The sequence below is a fragment of the Dermacentor silvarum genome, chromosome 5 (genome assembly GCF_013339745.2).
Source record: "Dermacentor silvarum isolate Dsil-2018 chromosome 5, BIME_Dsil_1.4, whole genome shotgun sequence".
Classification (NCBI taxonomy): domain Eukaryota; kingdom Metazoa; phylum Arthropoda; class Arachnida; order Ixodida; family Ixodidae; genus Dermacentor; species Dermacentor silvarum.
The window spans coordinates 79,339,713-79,345,712 of record NC_051158.1 but is presented as its reverse complement, the minus strand read 5'-3'; positions in this window follow the sequence as shown (position 1 = coordinate 79,345,712).

Here is a 6,000-nt window from a genome sequence, read left to right as displayed (position 1 = left end):
TTTTCTTGCGTTTTATTTGTGAAACTGTTGAGGTAATTTTTCCTTCCGTTGGCCCTCCTTGCACACGATTTTCTGCAGTCCTGATGTGTTTGGCTGTCGCTGAACACTTGCATATGCTGCAGGCTGCTTTTGTTAAGTAAAACACGTAGTTTACACTGCAGATTTGAAGCACGCACTGATCGCTATGAACACAACCTTTAGCTTTGAGCGGTCAATAAAGCGACACTTAACATGCTTTGGAGAGTGCTTGAGGGACAAACAATTGGGTAGTAAAGTAGTAATGAATACATGAAAGAACGAAATTTTGTTTCGTTCCTCGTTTTGCATCAGATTCCCCACGGCTGCAGAAAACCCACCATTCCACTAAATGACTATGATTGTCTCCTATACTGAGTGTTAGCTTACTGGATATTTTCCTCGAGCATCCTGATCTGCAGTGTGCTGTGTTTCCATGCACTTGTACAACAGGACGTTGGTGGACAAGATGGCACGTATGCATTCTTTTATATTTGCAAAAGCAGATATTACAGGAACAGGAGAAACACAAGCAAGATTTGGAACTGCATAATAAAACGAAGGCGGTAGAACACTGTATATATTCTTTAGAGAAGAAGGCTGGTGTACAGGTGTGAACTTACGTATGTTTGCATAATATAGAAGTGCCGCACAAGCAATAGCAATAGTCTTCGTCCCCATCATCTGCTGACACCTTCATTTCCTTTACAGCAACACCTTTCTCCCAGCGGGGAAACTCCGTTCCGGTGCATGTTAAGGCACATATGTTAAGGTGGGCAGATATAAATTGAGTCTGACGTCATGAACACCATTGGTTTTTACATTGAAAGATAATGAGGGCTTGCATCTCGGTGCTATCTCATGCGTCACGTCAGAAAATGCCGTGATATATTTTACGGGCCAGAGTAATGAGAAAGCCTTTTTTTTTTCAGGAAAAGCCACGGAGACTCGAGGGCGCCCCAAGCAGCAAAAGAGAACTAAGGCAAGAATGGGCGCCTCAGCGGCAACGATAATAACAGCACATTTGGCAAACTTGTGAGACACTGAGTAAATCACCATAGGTTTGTTGGGCCTGGGTACGCATGCGAATAGCAGCACGGACGCATTCAGTTGTAGACTGCCAATTGAGAGGAAAGTAACGCAGGGATTTATACACACCCCCTAACACCCCCCCAACACCCTTCAGGAGGTTCTGGACACCCCCTAAAATTATTCCGGACCCCCCCCCCCTCCTCGCTTTCAGACTGGCACTCATCCTGCAAAAAATACGCTTAACCCATGCACTGTGGTAATCACTCTAAGCAATACTTACTCTGCGACCACTGCGACCTGCAGGGAGCGGATAATCCTTGAGGTCGCGGTAAACGCGTGCGCGTGAATTAGATGCGAGATTCATGTTTGGTCTTTCTGTTCTTCCATTTTCAAGTCAACGTACTCGTATGCACAATACGTACCGTACGAGCACTACCCCTATGCTTAGTTGTAAAATTTACATGTGGCACATTTCTCTCGTTATCGTTAAGCTCCGAACGACTAGACTGGAGAATGAGTAGAATTTACAGACCGTATCCTGGAGCGCTGGTTTCGCAGCAAGCGCTGTTAATGCTTGCGAGAGAAAAATAATGTTCCCTGCTTTGTTATCAGCTGCAATGCAGATACTGCTTCTTCCCGTAGGAATTGCTGGCGTTGAAAGAAGCTTTTCCACGATGAACAGGCTCTTAACATCAGATAGATGTCACATGACACCGGCCCATGTCGACGCGTTGATGAAAATTTCTATCGAAGCTCCGAGTATCCCTAATAATAGGAACGCAACAGACGAAGAAAGTGTTGAATATTTGCAGTTTATGGACGAAGGGCGCTCTAACGTAAAATGATTCCAAACTGTTTTGTTTCCAATTTCTGCAATCAGCCTCCACGATTGGTTAAAACATTTTCGGGCCACTCCCAACTTCGCCTGTCTGTCACGCGACGTCACCAAAACCGCGATAGCTCCCCATCTGATATAACGTGTGCACACTGATTTTGCATGATTAAACCGCACAAAAGAAAAATAATGATTCCTGATTCGACGCCTTTTCATCATTAACCTTCTGCTATTGGTCCAATGTTTTATGGCTACACCCACTTCGCCTGTCTGTCACATGGCCTCAAAAAATCGCAAAAACTCACCATGTCAAAGTGACGTGTACGCGAAAAAAATAATTAATATGCCGAACAAAACTGAATTTTTTCCTGAATAGCCACAGACTGCCCCATTCCGAAAGGAATAGAAGATGGCTGCCCGCCGATCGCTCAGGCCCTCACTACTCGCACCTGCCGGTGATCGTGTATTTATTTGCGCATGATAAACCTTTTTGCGTGGCAGTCAAACATTATCGAGCCCTTTCGACATGCATACGATATCACTCTGCCAACTCTTCCTTGCTAAAGATACGCTTTAGCGGCATTCTTATCCTTCCGTTGCACGCCGCCGCGATTTTCGACCAGCCACCGCAAGCTAAGTAAGGCGAAGCGGACCAATCGGAGAAGCCAGCACCACCCTCTTCATGCGGTTATCTATTTTCACTGTGCTGGCTCGGCCCCATCGCAACCCTCTCCACTAGAGCATGCTCCTCGGCTCTTGTCAGCCAATTAAATAAGAAAAACCGCTGAGTGTAGACGATGTTATTGGTTTTGAAAGCGAACAAAGCTGGCCTCCTATAAACGAGGATAGTGTTTGATTGCGTTGTTCAGACAACGCTGCGGGTCACCGCCCGATTGCTTGCGTTGGTGGTTGCGTAAATTTGACGTCAGGAGTTTGGAATCGAGACAGTTAGGAATCATTTTACGTTATAGTGCCCCAAGCCTACATGAAAACAAAAATATTAACTTCAAATTTTAAGATAATATGTCATGTAAATTGATATTACCGATTAGAGTTCATTTAATATCTCATTCTTAAATAAGACAATGCTATTCAACTATTCTTCCCTTTTCTACTCACTGTCACCCGATTCATGGCCAATCCCCCATAGTGGGTTCTGCTATACATATGTGCACCACACCAAACCAAACCTATATGATGTGAACCAAGAAACCACGTCGGGTATTTTAAACACTTGTGGGGTGACACGATACAAAATTGTGTAGTCCCAGCTTTTTTTTATTATTTTGTGAATGTGGCAGCCTTGGTGCGCCTAGCAGTTTCTTTAGATATTGTATGTACCGGATTGTAGTGGACATGATGCGCACATATACTTTTTAAATGCGAATCATTTTTTCGCGATCATATACCACTTTGACAGTATCTACCTATCTATCGACCTACGCCTTGGTGCTCTCATGGTCCTTTCGTTAACTTGGTATGTACCAAAATTGGCATAGTATGACAACAGTGTACGACGAACATAAATGATAGGTAATGGTATGTGCGTCATGTAGGTCATGAAACAGCCGCCTACGTCTTGGGGCTCTCACGGTCGTTTGGCCAACTTGGTAGGCTCCCGCGCACTGCTCGCATAACATCGATTTCCACAGAGCGTGGGAACTGCCGTCGTTTTTTTTTCTTTTTGGGGCTTTACGTGCCAAAACCAGTTCTGATTATGAGGCACGCCGTAGTGGAGGGCTCCGGAATAATTTTGACCACCTGGGGTTCTTTAACGTTCTCTAAAACGCAAGCATACGGGCATTTTTGCATTTCGCCTCCATCAAAATGCGGCCGGGATTCGATCCCGCGATCTCATGCTCAGCAGCGCAACGCCTTAGCTGACTGAGCCACCGCGGCGGGTCACGTTTTTTTTGTTCTTAGTTATATTTTAATTGTATTGTTTAATGAATATGGCTTCTCCGTGCCTATTGTGCTTGGCATTTTTTTTTCTCGTGCAAAGTGATATTGTGCTTAGTTTGGAAACATCTGCACTAATTGTTCTTTCAATTAGACTTGTAGATTAAGAACTTGCTTCACTTTGTTCTGCATAGAAAAAAATAAACTTGGTGCAATCAAATGAAAACTAATTGCTGTCCCTTACGTTCATGCAATTTTCAAATGTGCTGACTAAATGCCATGGGTGTTTAAATATAGTACTGAATTTATATTCCCGAAAAACTAGGCACACATGTCGGCCTGCTATACAGCGCTCGTTCGTGCCTGCCTGTCTCCATCGTCGTTGTATAATTGTTTGCGCAATAACATCAGCTCTACATGCACCAACAAGGACGAACTTCTTTGTAAGATGTGGTTTAATACGTTTGCTTAAAAGGTTAATTAATGTACTTCTGCTCAATAGCAGTTTTTCTGTCACCATTTGTTGAAAAAAAGCGTTAAGCCTTAATTAAATAAGAAAACGGCGTAAAAGAGCCGTAACCCATTGAACCTCGTATCCCCCCCCCCCCCCCGCCTATAGCTCTAAAAAAAAACGATAAGCAATACTGCGTATCCACACCGCCCTGCGTTCTAGAAACACCCCCCCCCCCAAAGTAGAAATTCTGGATAAAGCCCGGAATTACGTGTTCATAGGCAAACTACAATCGTGCCTAAACATTCAAATCCAGAGTCAGAATCGGGCTATGTCGTGTTGGGCAGTTAATATGCGCAGGGGATACATGACGGTCATTTTTGTGGTCGGAAATGTACATGGCAAACATTTCAGTTAGTGTGTGGTTGAAGCGTTCGGTGAGTCTGTTCCATTGACGTTGGTACGCGGTAGCGACCTTGTGCTTGGTAGAACCGGAGCGGAAGAGATCAGTGACGGCCTTTGATATGAAGTAGCCACCTCAATTCATATGTAACTGGCCAGGCTCACTCTAGTATAGGATGACGTCGTGCAGTAGGGAGTCGGCAACAACTGTAGCACAACTGGTTCGAATCGCTCACATGATACCACATCTTATTGCCCAAGCTGTTGTCCCTGCGAAGCACTTGTTTCTTCTGATGAAAATAGGAAATGGCTAAGGAGGTAGAACCCTACCCACAACCTGGCTTCATGGGAATGTCAGAAATTTCATGGAAACGAGCAGGAGGCATGACAGGCGACAGGCGTCGACAGACTGACACATATCGCAAGCATTGATATAGCGGCGCACATCGTAGTTGACTGGTTCGGTCAGTAAAAGCGCGCCTCAAGGGGTCGTATGTACGAGTTTCGCCCATGCGACCATCAGTGACAGTATAGTGAAGTTACTGGAACACGGAGATCGGAGGTGCCTTGGGACGACTAGAGGGAGCTAAAAACAATCAGGATGAATACTACGACGATATATAGTCCTATCGTGAAGTGTGAACATCCCGAGGGAAAGGTCACTGGGCACGTAGCTTAGGCAATTATTAAGGGTGAGAAGAACAGGATCGTGAAAAGTGTTCGTCGCAGATATGGAGCAAGTCGGAGAGCGACAGAATGTTAATTTCCAAGGCAGAATTCGCCAAGTGCGGTGGATCCACGTGGTAGTGGTACAGATGTCATTGTCTTGAAGCAACCGCCCTGATTTATTCAGAATTGAGAAAGTGTTCTTGCCTACGAAATACGGGATATACAAAATTCCACAAAGAGGATTTTGCACACATTTAGTATGTCCTAACAACGATGGCAGACTTTGGGTCAGGATCGTAATAAAGGCGTCATCATACGGGCGGCCGACACCTTTGCTGCTGCCTTCACTCCTTCCCACCATCCAAGCTTAGAAAATGCGGGTCTCATGTTTACCAATGGTAGTAGCTGGATCGCGGCAATCTTGGTTAGGGTAAGATAGGTACATGAAAAATCCGGCCTGCATAATTTTGTATATAGCCTATTTCAATCAAACACGTAACCGCAATAGTTCAATCTGGTGAATGATTATTGAGATCTTCCGATTTATGTTGAAGTGGCGCTGTCTCATCCCTACAGGAAGGCTGAGAAAAATGATGATGCTCGACATTTTCGTATGCCTCACGCAGTTACGCTCCGCATATAAGCTAGGCGTGCTATACGAATGATATTCGATCCATACTGAGCGCGGTATAGGTTT